Genomic DNA, 19093 nt, shown 5'->3' on the forward strand with positions numbered 1-19093 from the left:
CTTTCATGAAGTGAGTTATTACTTCATTAATAACTTTACAGAGTAACCATAAAACAATTTTATTTAAGTGTCTTCTAAAAAAAGCTTGTCTTCACAAATTCTCTTCAAAAAGGAGTGACAGTAAGCTCTCACTAGCATGGCTGGGCAGCCACTGAACGGAGAAGAAACGCACTGACATCAAAATGGCCGTGATAGTCCCACCCCTAGCGGCTACAGAGCCAAACGTAATCTACTTTCTGGATAGCCCTAGTATTAACAACACCTAAATCCTAACACCTAGGTATTTCAACCTTTTCAGCAACCACTGTTAAGCACAGAGTAAGAAAATATCCTGATAAAAATATTAAAAGTTTTAATAAAAATACACTTTTAACTGTAAGTTTTTAGCAAATATTACATATGCAATACTAGGTCAGTACTGTAATGCAAATATCAAAGACAAAATTACTATATAACTTGTACTAAACATTAAAGGACTGTTATAATACCCATCTTAGTTGTCTTTGGACAGAAGTAGGCTTCTTAGACCTGTGTATGTATTTATATTTTCTTGATCAGCAAACAAACCATGGAAAAGACCGCAATAAATTACTGACAATAGCCATAAATATACACTTTGTGATAGATTTTCTTGATTGTGGCAATAATGCAAACTTAATATTGGCTTTGGAAATATAATTCATTAGAACCAGAAGTACTTATACACTTTCAAAGCCTACGAATTGCATGCAAAGCAAGTGAGGGTAACTGCTTGTTATTAAATAAAACAAAAACACAAATGAAAACAAAACTTCTTTATTTTAGCTGAAGAACACTTGGAGATCTTAATAAATAAAGACAAACAGCCTCAAAAGGACACTATTTTAATACTGATAACCATATATGTCTGAAGATATCTGAAGATTACAATTTATATGATGTGATCAAACAATTAATACTAAATTCTAAACGTTCTTTCAAATAAGTTACACCTTCTCATCCAGGTCTAAAATTATTTCACTGAGTTTTCAACATCCTAGTGTAAATTAAAAAAAGGAATAATATTTTAATACAATAACTACTATCAATGATCTTATATACAACTGAACATGGAGTAAAAAATTGTATAATCAATCTCCGTTCTGTTTTGAGCATCTTAAGTTTTACACATCAAACATTACACATTCTTCAATTTTTAATTATATTCATTTTATTTTTTTAACAGTAAAAAACCAATAGTCAAAATATATAGTACGATAACAAATACAGTACTGTTCAATTAACCTCAATAAATTAACAAAACAACTTGTAATATGATAACAACTCACCTCTCATCTCTGAATAATAAGTCTACAATCTTGTCACATAGTACAAAAGGATAATATAATAAACATGCAAGATTTAGATTATCATTTTGTCACGAAACAGCTTTACGAAATATAGAATTTAAAAGAAATTACTTACGAACAGTTATATACCACTGCTAGATTTTTTTACTAACTCAGAAAAAGGTGTCAGTTCTTTTTTCTTGGCCAAGAGATAATAGCCATGTTGGTATGAGTAGAGAATAAATGCAATTGTGAGGTTAGCAACAAGGTATTTGCACTTTTCAATTGCAACCCTAATGAGTTTCTGCAGTGTTATGCAAATAAATGCCTCTTTTGTAGTCTTTCCACATCATATGTTTTGAACGGCTTGCTCCAAAAAGTTAATCTTTTAAAGCTGAAGGTTTAAAAAATTAAAAATAACCTAAATTAACTTGTTTTGCCTTTTATAAGAACTTATTGGGTGATCTTCTCATTATCATATACATTTTCAAATATTTTGAAATTTTAAATTACAATTTTGTTTTATATGAGGTAATTACTTAATTACAAATAATGCATAAATACAGATACTTCCTTGTAAAAATTAAAATCATCCAAAACAATAAAAATCTCACATAAGATCCAATCCTCTGGACTGTTTTAAAGGTGTTTCACATGGATCTATTAATTAACGTACCTCGAAGAATATCCCACATCACTGATGTTTTCATATAATTTTTTTTCTGATCATAGCTCAAAACTACCTTGCTATCACTGCAATATAAGGTCTTATAACGCGATAAGAAAGACAGTGAAGTAAGGCCACAATAACAGCATTACGATAAATAAACCTAAATCCCCACAGATGATAATGGGCAACATAACACAATAATAACATGTAATTTAATATTACTATAGTTTTTTATAGATCATAGAAGAACTGTAAAATCGTGTAGTTGTTGTTATTGGCTCATTTATTTCGTACAGTGAATAAAAGGAGATATGGCAATGAATTGGATCAAAATAACTTTAGAGAAATAATATTTTATATATATTACTGATTTTGGACACTTATTTTGTCAGATATTAATTTTGTTTAATCTGACCACAGTTCTTTAAAAACATATAAAAAAGAATATTGTTAGTTGTTTTAATTCTTAAACATGGAATTTCAAAAGAGAAATTTCTCTTCCTATAGCAGTTTTTTATCTCTGTGGAAAGAAACAGGTTGCTTTTTTACATTATGCTGTTAAAAGCTGCAGGTCGATTCTAACAAAAGAGCTATGTTTATTCATTACATATTGAAATTACAAGTTCACAGAACTGTGAAAAATAATTTATGAAAATCTTTTCAAGAATTCTGCTTCAAACAGCCATATTTTTTGTTTCAAAAATTCTGCATTTTAAATCCTTGCAGTCAATCTGGAGATAATAAGTTCAATTTTTTTTTCCGTGAGATAGCATTTCGGAACCATGTGAAAAATATGTATACACGTGATGTTTAAATCATCATGAAAAATGCTTTGGACTCCTTTGTGGAATTCAAATTCCGTAATTGACAAATTTGCAATTTACAGGTAACAGCCAAATAGTTATTAGAACATCCATATACACAGTTAACGCTGTCAGAGTGTCACTTCTGTTTCTGCGGTTGTTACAACCAGGTTGCACTGCTGGTGGGGTTTAACTTGAGATCATCAAGCAGCAACCCCAGTCTACTCTACGGACTAGTCAATGTGGAAACTTTGCAACATTCACAAGTGTCCGATATAAGAGGACTAATTGATGAAAAATTAGCAAATATTGCGACAAAGGCGGAACCTTGGTAATGTAAAAACTCAAATCACAGGCCCCCCCAAGACGAAAATTGTTACTTTAAAACAGGAGGTTAATTCCCTGAAGAAACAGTATTAAAGCTTAGAAAGTAACTCTCTTAGGAAATAACCTCATCTTTAAAGGTTTTAAATTTACATCTCAGAATAACTACGTAGAGGCTGTAATAAACTTCTGCTATGAAATGTTTGGCATGTCAAACAAGTTGTGGGTGAACCGGGCTTACCCAATAACCAAAACCAAATCATTGATTTTAGCACAGTTTTCCCGATGACGAAGATATACGTGAAATACTATCTAAACGACACCAACTGAGAGAGATATACGTGAAATACTATCTAAACGACACCAACTGAGAGGCACGAAATATTTTGTATTTCAAGACTTGCCACCAGAAGTGCGGTATAAGCGCGCTCTCGACCTATTCGCAGTTAGAACTGAAGCCGACAGAATATCGGGTAAGACAGGAATGAATATTATTTCTTATGATCATCTCATTATAGACAAATGCAGGTTTACCTGGGAAAATGAGAAGTTGGTTTTATCAAGGGGATGGATGGAGTTGAGAAACTGAACAGACTATTCAATCATGACTTTAGACCAGATTTGTCCAGATTGACAGAGAAGGGTCCACCAATACATCGTCCCATCCGGCACCAATCATCCAACCCAGAGCTGCAGTATTGACTGCAGATAAATCAGAAGAACAGGGTGTGATGGGATCTCGATGATCAAAGGTAGCCAAGGAAATGGACAGTGTAGGATTGATTAATAAGCAGTGATTTGTTACTTTCGTAAACAAGGCTCCTCTGTAGCTAGGCTTTCTTTCATAAAGACTCAAATGGTGAGTTGGGAGTGATAAATCTATTGCGTTTTCTGGTGTTATGTTGATGTAGGTCTCTGTGTCTGTCTTGGTTGGTTTTGGAGATCCTATCCTCTTGACCGTTTTAAAAGGTGTTTCACATGGATCTATTTTAGGTCCTATTTGCTCCATGCTCTTCAATATTAATTAACGTACCTCGAAGAATATCCCACATCACTGATGTTTTCATATAATTTTTTTTCTGATCATAGCTCAAAACTACCTTTTTATCTGCTATATAAGGTCTTATAACGCAATAAGAAAGACAGTGAAGTAAGGCCACAATAACAGCATTACGATAAATAAACCTAAATCCCCACAGATGATAATGGGCAACATAACACAATAATAACATGTAATTTAATATTACTATAGTTTTTTATAGATCATAGAAGAACTGTAAAATCGTGTAGTTGTTGTTATTGGCTAATTTATTTCGTACAGTGAAGGAATAAAAGGAAAAATGGTAATGAAGTGGATCAAGATAACTTTAGAGAAATAATATTTATATATATATATATATATATATATATATATATATATATTACTGATTTCGGACACTTATTTTGTCAGATATTAATTTTGTTTAATCTGACCACAGTTCTTTAAAAACATATAAAAAAGAATATTGTTAGTTGTTTTGAATTCTTAAACAGGGATTTTCAAAGGAAAAATGTCTCTTCTAACAGCAGTTTTTTTATCACTGTGGAAAGAAACAGGTTGCTTTTTATATTATGCTGTTGAAAGCTGCAGGTCGATTCTGACAAAAGAGCTATGTTTATTCATTACATATTGAAATTACAACTTCACAGAACTGTGACAAATAATTTATGAAAATCTTTTCAAGAATTCTGCTTCAACAGCCATATTTTTTGTTTCAAAAATTCCGCATTTTAATCTTTGCAGTCAATTATTTATCTGGAGATAATAAATAAAAATTTTTTTCGTGAGATAGCATTTAGGAACTATGTGAAAAATATGTATACACATGATGTTTAAATCATCATGAAAAATGCTTTGAACTCCTGTGTGCAATTCAAATTCCGTAATTGACAAATTTGCAATTTACAGGTAACAGCAAAATAGTTATTAGAACATCCATATACACAGTTAACACTGTCAGAGTGTCACTTCTGTTTCTGCGGTTGTTACAACCAGGTTGGCACTGCTGGTGGGGTTTAACTTGAGATCATCAAGCAGCAATCCAGTCTACTCTACGGACTAGTCAATATGGAAACTTTGCAACATTTACAAGTGTCCGATATAAGAGGACTAATTGATGAAAAATTAGCAAATATTGCGACAAAGGCGGACCTTGGTAATGTAACAACTCAAATCACAGGCCTCCAAGACGAAAATGCTACTTTAAAACAGGAGGTTAATTCCCTGAAGAAACGAGTATTAAGCTTAGAAAGTAACTCTCTTAGGAATAACCTCATCTTTAAAGGTTTAAAATTTACATCTCAGAATAACTACGTAGAGGCTGTAATAAACTTCTGCTATGAAATGTTTGGCATGTCAAACAAGTTGTGGGTGAACCGGGCTTACCCAATAACCAAAACCAAATCATTGATTTTAGCACAGTTTCCCGATGACGAAGATATACGTGAAATACTATCTAAACGACACCAACTGAGAGAGATATACGTGAAATACTATCTAAACGACACCAACTGAGAGAGATATACGTGAAATACTATCTAAACGACACCAACTGAGAGGCTCGGAATATGTTGTATTTCAAGACTTGCCACCAGAAGTGCGGTATAAGCGCGCTCGACTATTCGCAGTTAGAGCTGAAGCCGACAGAATATCGGGTAAGACAGGAATGAATATTATTTCTTATGATCATCTCATTATAGACAAATGCAGGTTTACCTGGGAAAATGAGAAGTTGGTTTATCAAGGGATGGATGGAGTTGAGAAACTGAACAGACTATTCAATCATGACTTTAGACCAGATTTGTCCAGATTGACAGAGAAGGGTCCACCAATACATCGTCCCATCCGGCACCAATCATCCAACCCAGAGCTGCAGTATCGACTCCAGATAAATCAGAAGAACAGGGTGTGATGGGATCTCGCTGATCAAAGGTAGCCAAGGAAATGGACAGTGTAGGATTGATTAATAAGCAGTGATTTGTTACTTTCGTAGAATATTGACGTAGAACAAGGCTCCTCTGTAGCTAGGCTTCCTTTCATACCTAGGCTTCCTTTCATAGTCTAGGCTTCCTCCCAAGACTCAAATGGTGAGTTGGGAGTGAGAAATCTATTGCGTTTCTGGTGTTATGTTGATGTAGGTCTCTGTGTCTGTCTTGGTTGGTTTTTACTGCATACAAGATGATTTCTCTTATGTACAGTGCTACTACAGTTAATATTTTAAGTTCTTTGAAAGATTCTCGACAGCTATCTTGGTAGTTTAACCCTGCAAGACTCATAATCGCTCGTTTTTGCTGTATAAGCACTCTTTCCAGATTTGAGCTTGTTGTTTCACCCCATATTGCCAGGCCATACCTTAGATGGGATTCAAAAAGTGCAAAATATGCAATTTTGGATGTTTTTATCCCACTTGTTTGTTCGGTTCGTCTGATTACATATGTTCCTGAGCTGAGTTTTTTACAGAGTTGGTCAATATGAGTTCGCCAGGTCAGATTCTCGTCTCTATCACCAGATCACTATTCCGAGATACTTTGTGTTTTCTTCTCTCTTCAGTTCAGATAGTCCAGCCTCGATTTCCTTTTTCCGAATGTTATAGATCATCTGCAGAGTCTTTTTCTCGTTCATCACAAGGTCATTTGAGTAGCAATATTGTTTTGTCATATTAAAGGCTATGTAGGCGTTGATGTCAAGTTGTTCATTTGATTTTTCTGCTACTGTAAAGACAGTGTCGTCTGCAAACGTAACAGTCTGGCAAGCATCTTTAAGTTGGTCTGGTAGGTCGTTTGTTAGTAGCAGGAATAGGACCGGGCCCAACACTGATCCCTGAGGCACACCTCTCTGCATTGGGGTTAGAGTTGATTGAGCTTTCTTCAGAGTATTATTAGAGAGGCATTCAACTTCCACCATCTGTTGTCTGCTCCTTAAATAGCTGTCAAACCAGGCTAGTGCTGTTTCCGTGACTCCAAGAGCATTTAACTTATCAAGTAAGCAGTTATGATTTAAGCAGTCAAAAGCCTTGCTGAAATCCAGATATAGGCTTGTCACCTTATAGCCCTCTTCCAGTTTGTCAATTATATTTTCAATCAGCTATATTAGCGCTGTAGTAGTTGATCTGCCTTTCAAATAGCCATGTTAGTAATTAGTTAGTAGATTGTTTTGTTCCAGGTGTAGTAGTAATCTAGTTAAAGCGATTTTTTTCAATAATTTTTGAGAAGGTCGGTAGTAGAGAAATGGGGCGGTAGCTGTTAATCTCTGTGGTTGGCCCATTTTTGAACTTCGGGTAGACTTTTGCAATTTTTAATTTTTATGGAAAGATACCCTGTTGAAATGATTTTTTTATTATGGTTGTCAATGGAATGGCTACCTCTTCTTTACAGCTCTTGGCCAGTTTGGCTGAAATTTAATCAATTCCAGTTGATGTTTTTGGTTTGAGGGAATCTATAGTTTTCTCGACTTCTTCAGGAGTAGCAGGATACACTGAGAGTGTTTCAAGGATGTTTGGTTTTAAAATGTGGAAATTTGAGGTAGGGTTGTTTTTGGTTATTTTCATTCAATGTTCTTTCTGCAGTGTTTGAAAAAAACTGATTGAAGTTATTTGCAATATCTTTTGGTTCTCTCACATCCCTACCATTCACCATTTCGGTTAGTTTTCCATTTTTTTCCTTTCTTTCTTGGTTTATGACCTGCCATAATGATTTTGATTTGTTGCCCGCTTGGTCAATGAAAGCTGCATTTTGGTCTTTACGAAGTTTTTTGAGCTTTAGGTCATAGTCCTTTTTCTTTCTTGCTACTTCTGCTTTGTCTTCTGGTAGCCCAGAGCGCAGGTACTGTTAATTTGCTTCTATATATATTCTCCTTAACAGCTTGCTTTCCTCATCCCAGACGTACTTTGTTGGTTTACGTTTTTTGTTTGAAGTGACATATGGACAGGCAATATCTAGAGAACATTGAAGTACATTACAAAAAGAGTCATAGGCTGTGTCAACATTATGTATTGTTTGAATTTCTGTCCAGTCTTCATTGCTTAAGAGTAATTTGAGTTGGTGTACAGATTGTTCACTAAAAACTCTCTTTTTTCTTTGGGTGTTGGCTTAGAGATGTTTTGGGAAATTAGGGTTATTATTTGAGCCGTATGGTCTGAGAGGCCTGTTTGAACTACCTTAGTAATAATTTCATTTTGCTGCAGATTAGTACATACCCAGTCTATTGATGTTGATGAGGTTGGTGTTGTTCTTGTTGCCGGAGGTTTATGTCTGGTAATGTTGTAGCATGCTAACAGCTCTGTGATCTTTTTACTATAATTATTTTCTTCCTGGATGTCTACATTTATGTCTCCCACTATCACCATTGGTTTCTCTGTGGTTAGGCCATCATTTATCATACTTGAGAGTTGGTTCAGTGCTGCATCAAGATTTGAACTAGGTTGTCGGTAAACTCCTAATACTAGAAGTGGCCCTTTCTTCCTTCGAATTTCATATAATGCTGACTCACATATGAGTTCAGAATCTGGGCTGCTCGTTTTTAATAGCCTGACACAATTTTCCATACCACTCTTAGCAAATGCAGCTACACCTCCCTTTGTATGAAGTTGTCTACAGAAACCGCCAACTAAGGAGTAGTTTGTTATCCTGGTGTTTTGCAGGTTTTCCTGGTTGAGACCATGTTCTGTGACAATAAATAAGTCTGGGTTTTCTTCATTTAAATAGTGTGTCACTCTATCCAGTTTGTTGGTTAGCCAGTTAACATTTTGGTGACCAATAGTTATGTTCGCTTTGGGCCTAATGAGAGTATATTCTTGAGTTATGAGGGAGTTTTTATCTTGCTGTTTATCAGGTTTATGTGGTCTAAAAAAGAATCAGAGTGGTGAATGTCGGCCTGTGTTAAGATCTGTTTCCCTGATTCTTGTAGTAGTTGTGGGGATACAGTCCGGTGTGAGTCAGAAGTATCTCCTTGCCCGTGGGATCTCTTGCTGTGGAGTTTTCAAAAGGGATGGGATCCGCGGTGATAGCGGCTGATGCATAGCTGCGTGGTCCTGTTTTTTGGTTATAATTTTGGGGTAATATTCAATGTTTTCAGTAAAAAATTCTTCTACACTTTGATTTTGTGGCTTTTCTTTTGCATACATGGGTGGTTTTTGTAGTTTTCCCCTTGAGTATCTGGTTTACATCTGATTTGGCAGACAAAGTATGTTCTCTCAAATACAGAATACAGAATACAGAAAGCTTTATTCATGATCATCAAGAACAGAATAGTTGTCAATCAATAATAAAAATAATAAGTTATGAAACATAACATTGAAAGGAAAGAACAAAAATTAACAACAAAAACATTACAAGTCAGGAGTTGAGAATGTCATAAAACTCATCGAGACTGTAGATAGAGTTCTTCACCAGCCACTTGTGTAGTCTTCTTTTTAGAGTTTTAGCGTTGCCGGTCTTGATGGCATCAGGAAGGGAGTTCAGAAGCTTGATTCCAGCAAATGATGGTTTTTTGGTGAAGAGCGTTGTTCTATGAGCTGGTAGACGGTGAGCTTGAGCCTGTCTAGTGTAGTAGTTGTGCACCTCACTGTTTCTCGGGAAGTTTTGCTTGGAAGCATATATGATGACTTCGATGATGTAGATTGAAGTCACAGTGAGAATGTCGAGTTCAGTAAAAGATTCTCTGCAGCTGTCTCGGGAAGAGAGGTCGGCCATGATTCTTATGGCCCGCTTCTGCAAGATTAGAATTGGACTTTGCTGCTATTTTTGAAACTTGGAGGGATACACTGAAAAAATTTGTTCTCTCACTCCTCTTAGAGGAGAAATTTTTGTAAGATTTTCTGTATCTACTGTTGGTCAGGTTATGATTCAGTTTTTTTGTCGGAGTTTGGCTGATTCTCCCGGTTGGCTCAAGGCTCAGTTTTTGTGTCGGAGTTTTACTGTTTCTCCCAGTTGATTCAAGACTCAGTTGTTTTTGTCGGAGTTTGGCTGGTTCTCCCGGTTGGCTCAAGGCTCAGTTTTTGTGTCGGAGTTTGGCTGTTTCTCCCAGTTGATTCAAGACTCAGTTTTTTTTGTCGGAGTTTGGCTGGTTCTCCCGGTTGACTCAAGGCTCAGTTTTTGTGTCGGAGTTTGGCTGTTTCTCCCGGTCAGACAAAACGTCAGTGTGTCTGACAGAACGGTATTGTATGCAAAGTCATTTTCTGCCTTGTATGAGCTCACAGCATTAAGGATTGGCTTAGAGGCTTTAAAGAGAGCCTCAAGGTGTTCTCTTGCCGTTCTTGCTTGCTCACTCAGTTTATCAGACAGTTTTTCACAATTTGAGGTCATTTGGTTTACCAAATAGTTTTTTATTTTTACTTCTTCCTCAATGGTTTTCATGCTACCTAACATCATATCATTTTGTTTATTTAGAGAGTCAAAGTTTTGTGTTTTCAATTTTATTTGCCCTTCAATTTGTTTAATTTTTCTCTAAGAGTTGAATTGCATGATAAGAGATCATTCACCTGCTTTGAGAATTGGGATTTTTCAGATTCAGCTTGCTCAATCAAATCATTTTTGAGCTTGTGTTCGGTGTCCAATTTATTCTTCAAATGACTGAGTTCAACTTGAAGTTCATTATTTTCAACTGTAAGGGCCTTGATAAGTTCTTCTTTCGCTACTATTTTGTCTTCTAGTTCTAGATGGTATTCAGATTTTTTAACTTTTTCCATATGGAGTTTCTCTTTGAGTTGTAAATTCTCACTAAGCAGTGCATTTCCAACTTCTGCTGCTAGGATTAGGGATGTTTCCTGGTCCAAGCTATCAGACAGTGAGAGGTTTTGTATTTTGGTTTCAAGATTGCCAATACCTGTTTAAGTGGTTTCCAGGCCTTCTTTACACCTATCAAATACCCATGACAAAATTTCTTCTGAAGTAAGTTTTTTTTTTTAAATTTTTTGTCAGACCAGGGTAAGCACCTGGAATGATACCACATATTGCAGGGTCCAGTGCAGCATATAGCCTGGTATTTTACTCCAATGTTGCAAATTCCACAGGGGTGTCTAGACATGGTCAGGAACAGTATGAATTTAAAAAAAAAATCTGTTAAACAGTGTTCTCCTATTTCCTAATAGTGTATTTCCTAGTTTGTGGAGTTTCCTATTGAGAACTGTATCTGATTCCCAGGCATGGTCACTAGCATGTAAAATTTATCAGTGGTTTTCAAATATTTGTATTGCTTCTTTGGCCAGAGTTTGAATATTGTCAATTTATAAAAGTTGATTTGATTGTAAGCGAGTATTAGCCTATAACTAACAAATAAAATCAAAAGCAATGGCTAAAAACTCTGTAGAAACTGTTAATCGTAGTACACAGCCAGGATAGTTTCCAATATTTTTATATTATTCATTGATATTAATTAATATTTTTTATTTTTTAACAACTGGAGAAAAGCAAATAAACAAATAGAATGTTTTGAAAATATTTAAAATTTGTTTACAGATAAAATACGAGAAAGTCTGATAAACAACATACAAACAGATAGACACTGAACAAGAAAGTTTGATCTAAAAAAAAAATACATACAAACATATAGACCCTGTAGTATTATCTTTGAAGGTCAATGCTGATTATTGATTTTATCTACAGTCAATGTATAGCCCACCAACTTGACAAATGAGATAGTGTCAATGATGTTTACTTAATAGCTTGTCAGTGTCCATGGATACCAGCATAGCCCAGCACCGGGACTGTTAGATAATGACAACAGCTGGTTTTCAGTAGTAATCAACCAACTTTCCTGCAAGCTGTTTGTAGTGGGGTATCCTGTTTGGAGAATTCTGTCACAGGAAGACTACAGTAGTCAATCTCTGGATAGTGTTCTTTATTATATAGTAATCTTATAGTATCTTATTATGTTTTGAAGAAAAATTCAGATTTGTTTTATTTGTTAGATTTAAGTATGTTTTATATTCATTCAACACAAAATCTTGTATCAGAACAAGAGATTTTGTTTAAAAAACTGAATAATTGTACATTTATTTTTGGTTTTGCAACTAATAAAATTGGTTAGATACCATACGGTTGGCAATTGAGCCTTTTCACACAGAATTAAATCACCTTATGTCAACTGCAATGGAATTGGGTTTTACCACTTGTACAATCAGATTAAAATTTCAGAAATTTAAATACAACAAATATTATTTAGAAAATAAGTTTTCATTATTTTGAAGTTTACAAAAAAGTTATAAAAAAACAAACAAAAACTAAAAAATAGTAATGTTACTGTCTGCTTAGGTTTATTGTTTTCTGTGCCACATGACAACAAAAAATCCACACTCCTAATAAAGCTGTTTCTTGACAATCACAACTAAGAGTTTAGAACAAGTAAAAGAACCATGACTACAAATTTACACATTAAAATTCCAAGAATTACTTTTAGTGCTTGTAAGGTTTAGTGCAGAATAAAAACGTTTACATATAAACTTTTACCACGAACTTGACAACATCTAGACAGCTACTCATCACAGGATAGAAAAATATTAATTGTAAACAATAACTGACGGGGATTCCAAAATTTTTCGTAAAATCTACGTACAACAACTATGATAGAAAATTTTGATTTTCAGTAAAACTCTAATCTAACAGATATACTATCACATGAGATCACAAAATTTGGAATTTTTCTTGGAAAACTTATCATACAAAAAAGTGTGTATGATAAAACTGTCTCATTTTATCCAAAATTCACAACGATTGTAAGTATTTTCAAAGCACTGGTTAAGTTCATATTTATTCAGTACAAACGTTAAGCGAAGGACTCGAACAGGGTGTGAAGGATAAATTATTTTTCCCCCTGAAATATTTTAAATATTCCAAATAATGTAAGTTTTAAGAAATATAAAAATAAAGATAATATTAGACCTATATACAACAGAACCTTTATAAAAATGATGAAACAAATTGAACGATTCTGTAATTCTATTATACAATACAGTTTTTTTTTTCACTTGACACATTTTATATTTGAGATAACAACAGACATCTTGATGTCTACATTTGTCGTACCACAACCAGTAATCATATTCTACAGTAATTAATATCCATTTTGTAAGCGTATCCTGTCTCCTTATAGGCTTAAAGAATATGTCATTCCACTGTTGACAAAGATTACTCCAAATAAATATTTCCCATTTTTATGATGAAACAGTACGTAAGACGTTGTGGCAGATTCTGCAAGATATTTTCTTACAGACTACCATGGTTCTGTTAAAATATACTTCAACACTTTGAGTGCAGACCTTAAATTATCCCTATTCAGAGAATGCTGGATTTTTAAAATAATTGAAAAAACCGTAATTCAAGAAATATACTGTATAAAAAAAAAATGCTGACATTTCCTTTGTTTGTTATGTTTAGTTGATAATTAAATTATTAAAAAATGTTTTTACAACTATAGAAGAAAAAACGTTTACACAGATTACAAAATAATCTAAACATATTTACATCCATTTTACAATTTCTTATTTGGCATAGCATCTATCCATTGATGATTACGTACAAATGTATAATTTTTAGTATAGCACATTTTAAAACGTTTCTTTTACGCGGTGGGATTTTTCAAAACAATTGAACAGCTTTTGCTTTATCAATAGGTTGATTCAGTACATTGTGCGAATTCTAGTCGATAATTTTGTAACTAACATCCCAATGGACAAGCTGAACCCGTAAAATAAATACGGATTACGCAATATAATTGAGTTTAAATCGTCAACTATATAAAACTATAGAATTTGTGTACTTCCATAGTTTTGCTGTTCTGGAAAACTACGGAAGCCGCACTCAAAGTGTTAACATTGTTTTATATTTATACTAAATATAATCTAGGCTCGCACATTCATAATTAACACTAAATTAGTGAGATTTAAGAACACTGAATTAAGCCATCTGAAGTGAAATGACAGTAGTTTTACCTTTTAAGAACAATTTTAACCTTCAAACGCTTTTAAAACCTTAGTTTTGGCCATAAAATTATGCAAAAAAAATCTAATTTTACAGATATAATTAATAAGCATCCGAACACTTCTTAGATTCTTTTGTAAGGTGTTTACTTCTTTAATATTTAAATGATGAAGTATAAAAAAGATTTAAGATTTTTCTGCCTAATTATAGTCACCTCCCATGATTCTACGGCTAAATAAATATGTAAAAGAGTTTGAAGTTTGACATTGTTTTTATGGGGATAAAATCAAGATGGCCGCCAGCACTAATTCAGTCGGCCATGTTGGAAGGATACAGTATATTTTAGATCATGTAGCTGTTAATTTTTTTGTCATGTTCCACAACTTTTAAACAATTTTATTACTATAACTGATCATTTACATATTCATTTTTCAACTTCAATACTGTTAGTGTTGATAAAATTCACAATTTTTCATAGAAAATTTAAAAAAAATTAATTTTATTAAAGTTTTCGTCCTACTTCTACAACCATATCCCTGTCCTGTATCACCCTGATAACCATCATAAAACCACATGTTGAATTTCAAATGACAACGGTTTTGAGTATTTTAACGGTAAAAAAGCAATGTATCTATATTATACTCACATCAAACCTGTACTTATTTGGTGTTATCAAATCCTACTTGTTACAAGGTGTTCACAAACTGGTACAAAACGATTACGTACGTAAAACTTATTCTACTGTGATGTAATTTTTTCAAAATCTCTAGTAACGGTAATCGTACGGTTATTTGTTTTCAGACATTTCTGCTCAATAAATTACTTTCACTGAGGTTTGTTTGCTTTGTTCAATAATAATTAATACTATAAATTAATAAACAGTAAATAAATATTTAAATAAAGCTTTACTAGTTATAACATTAATATAATTAATTGAATTTAATACTTAGTCTAGTTCCCCAGAATCATCGTATTAATTGCTTTCGTAAAGAATACTGGGTTAAACTGATACGGTTTGAAACTAGTGGTGAAACATTCCACTTTTACACTTCTTAAAATAGATTTTTATTATAACCTATGCAAGTTATGCAAACTGGGCTTCATATATAAAAAGTAATGGGACAATGATATTTTAGACATAATAATAATCTCAATATAAACTTAAGGTCATCTTATTGTAGCAAAGAATTTTATCAACCCATTATTTTTAAAAAGTTGTTAAAAAATAACACATATACAATTTATGAAGTGTAATTGAATAGTTGAGGAAGTTTCATTACTCCGTCTTCGTATTTTTAGGTTATTACCTCATTTCCTTTTTTACTTAGTTTTATATATCCTTACCAATATTTTCATCCAAATTAACCCCTTGCATACTATTTAAGTTTTCCTATATTTTTCATAGTCTAACTGAATATCCGGCACTGCAAGGGTTAAATTACATTGAACAATTAAATGTTAAATCCACTATACATGTTTCTGATTACAAATGAGTTCCTTCAAAAAAGACTCCTGCAATACAAAAGATGTATGTGTTATGTTTTGTAACATTTCTCTGAAATGCAGGAGGTTCTCGAATGTTAAACACTGTTTTCATCCTCTTGGACTGGAATTTGTTTCAATTCTACTATCTATATGTTAATATAACTATCAATATATGTGATTGCATTTTCAAAGTAGTTTTTTTATTAGTAATTTTTATTTTTAACTCTCAACAAAGTCACTGGAGGTGCGGTTTTTACATTGAATCAGTTCCTGTAGTATAAGACCACTCCTTATAATTTTAGTTAAAACGTTATAAAGTAAACCCGTTAGGCCATAATTAATATTATCTGAACTCAATACTTATATTAGGTACTTCTAAAAAAAATAAGCACTTAAATTCAATACATCAGTTATGGGAAACAACACTAGGATAAAGCACTAAACTATATCTTCCAATAATAAGCACAATGTCTATTGATCTTAAGATCAAGCATAACTGATTTTTTAAGAAAAAAAAACATTTCAAACTCTTAAGTAATGGAATCTTTATTTTCGAAATATTCAAGAAAGACTCGAGTATTAAAGAAAACTACAACCACTTACAAAATAATAAACTATGAATAATAGCAAATACCTATTAAAAAGAAAACACTATTGTTGTCATGTAATTACAAAACAAAAAAACGTACGAGTATTCATCAAATAGGCTACTGGAGCTGATATACCATGCTCTAACTATTTTCACTAACGTTATTATTCCTTTCCACTTGAATTTCCTGTACCCTGTTGTTTCCTTGTAACTAATTTATTTTTAATGAAAAATCCATGGCTTTTAAACAAAATATTGTTATGCATTTATTAGGCTTACTGCATAATAATTATGTTTTCCTTCAAATCTGGTGAGGCATTACACTGAGCTTCAGTTACTAGAAAATAAATAGCAAATACCTATTAAAAAAAAACACTATTGTTGTCATGTAATTACAAAACAAAAAACGTACGAGTATTCATCAAATAGGCTACTGGAGCTGATATACCATGCTCTAACTATTTTCACTAACGTTATTATTCCTTTCCACTTGAATTTCCTGTACCCTGTTGTTTCCTTGTAACTAATTTATTTTTAATGAAAATCCATGGCTTTTAAACAAAATATTGTTATGCATTTATTAGGCTTACTGCATAATAATTATGTTTTCCTTCAAATCTGGTGAGGCATTACACTGAGCTTCAGTTACTAGAAAATAAAAAAACTACAATAAAACAATTACATTTTTGTTAGCTTGAACTACAATATGAAAAAAAACACATTTTTTTTAATCAAGCACTTAAGATTTTTTGAAATTGTATGTTGGGTTTTTAATTTTCAATAAAATATATAAAAAGCAAGCTCAAGGGATAAAATATTGGCTACCATGAGATCCCAGGACATTCTTTAGTAAAAGCTACACTAAACATAGCCTACTACTGTACTCTATTTAAAAGCAGACATAGATTAGTATGATTTTTCAGGATCAATAATTGAAAATGAACTCATATTATAAAAAAGAAATAAAGCACTAAAACTAATCTTCAATATAAACACGACACAGCATTCACAATTCATTAAAACGACAAAGTCAGTGTCGCCAGCAGTGCTCCGTGTTGTATCAAAAACTTTGAGTAACTTCACAGCCTGGATAATATTCTTTGCCAATTTTTCAAATATCAAGATTAAAACAGCTTTGGCACAGTCTGCTTGGTAACTAGATTGAAACGTTATGCTATAATAAAGCAATATTGACATTAAATAGCCGATGATACACAATCGCCAGAGTGTCACATTCAAGTGGAAAGGAAAGATAGCAATTTAGATTACTTGACATAATGTAACTTGATATAACATTTTATATGTAGAAAACATAATTAGTGACGCAACTAACATTATCCTCCAATCAGAAGACTAGTTTACAAAATAAACTATAATTGTAAAATTTGAATACTTTAAAGTAACATTAGCCCTTTTATGCAAACGCCTCCTGCCGCAAAAATATGTCCCATTGACAAATTTCTTTCAATATGTATCATATGACTTTTGTTTGCTTATTTTACAAAAGTGTTAGCCTATTTTAAGTTATTTGTAATAACCTGTTTGTGTTTACTTGACGTTTTTCTGTAGTCCACAATGTTAAACTGCTCAACGTAGCAAAAAAGTGAAAAATTAAATAAAAGACAGGTTGTTCTTCACTTATTAAATCTGTTAATGAATGGACCAATCAATGGTAAAATGAGTGTAGAAAATTTGCCATATGGTCCCATATGAAAGAAACAGCATTTTATAATTAATTAATTGATACATTTTTTATTTATTAAATAGACTTTAATATTAGTCTGTCTAGAAACGATCATGGAAAATTGTCTTCAGTCCCTTTCCTCTTTTGGACTGTTGGTTGTGAAGTATCATTTCATTGTGACATTACAAATTTCTTGTATTGTAGTGACGTACATCACTGTTCCTTTGAAGATCCTCATGTAGTGATGTAAAGTGAAATGACATTGAGAATCCCCAAGGACTTAAAGGTTTCTCTGCAGCTTTCATCAAGTTGGAGGCCTGTTAGTTTTCTATGACTTTTTTTGTATAATGAGACCGATGAAGATTTGTTGCAGAAGTTCCGCCCAATGTAGCTAGACTACATCACAACCGGGACTCAAAGAGTAAATATTAATTTTATTGCTGTTTCTGGACATTAAAGGGAATGATCTGTTCCACTGCCAAGTGACTGGTTTTGTTTCTTGCTGAGATTGTCTACGCGATCAATCCAATTTAAATCTGTACTTCTTGTGATTCCAAACAATTCGGATTGTACTGCATTACTGACACATGGAATGGCTGGAAAATTCGATTGTTTTCTTATCCTACATCAACATCTAGTGAATATCGGTTAAAGAGTAAAGCAGTATTATCAGCAAACGGTAGAAGTGTGCAGAAATTTTGTATGTATTCTAATCATATAAGAAGTAAATTTCTTACTGACATATTGTGACGTTTAGCGTAATATATTGGAAGTTTTTAAGTCTTGCCAGTATCACGATGCGGACGCTAATTACATATTACGTTGAAGATATCTTGGTATAGCGTACTTATATTTTGACGTATACTCCAGTGTGGCCAACAAATGCAACGTACACTTGCAAACAGGTTATGAAATTTATCCTTTCGTCAAAATCATGTAAATATAAACTAAACTGATACAGATAATTGTCCCCCAGGAGGGTTCACTTCTGGCTGGTTTATACCTTCCAGTTGAACCCACACTGGGTACAGCAAAAACCGAAAACAATGTCACTTAAATCTGGGCAACCTTATGGATGTCCAGGAGCAGCACATCACTAACCGCAAATGTCAAGATATTGGGGTGCAAGGGTAATTCAATAGATCTAGTCTACTGTGGGAGATGACTGTTAGAGTTTGGTGGGGTTCATTCCCTAACCTCAGAAGTTCTTTCTAGCCTCAACAAGGGTGTGCCACCCTCTGCCAGCTTTGGCTGGAGAGGCTGGTTCAGAGCTGGCCT

The 19093-nt window shown here is 33.3% G+C and overlaps 1 long non-coding RNA gene across 1 annotated transcript; it reads right to left on the reverse strand.

Moving 5' to 3' along the window:
• Window positions 1-779: 779 nt before the first annotated feature.
• Window positions 780-18862, reverse strand: LOC124367342. Its single transcript, XR_006922886.1, has 3 exons — window positions 16491-18862; window positions 4138-16176; window positions 780-1983 (listed from the first exon to the last, which is right to left on the reverse strand). It is a non-coding gene; the product is annotated as an uncharacterized LOC124367342 (long non-coding RNA).
• Between the last annotated feature and the right edge of the window lie 231 nt (window positions 18863-19093).

This window comes from Homalodisca vitripennis, chromosome 8, assembly GCF_021130785.1.
Source record: "Homalodisca vitripennis isolate AUS2020 chromosome 8, UT_GWSS_2.1, whole genome shotgun sequence".
NCBI classification, from domain to species: Eukaryota; Metazoa; Arthropoda; class Insecta; order Hemiptera; family Cicadellidae; genus Homalodisca; species Homalodisca vitripennis.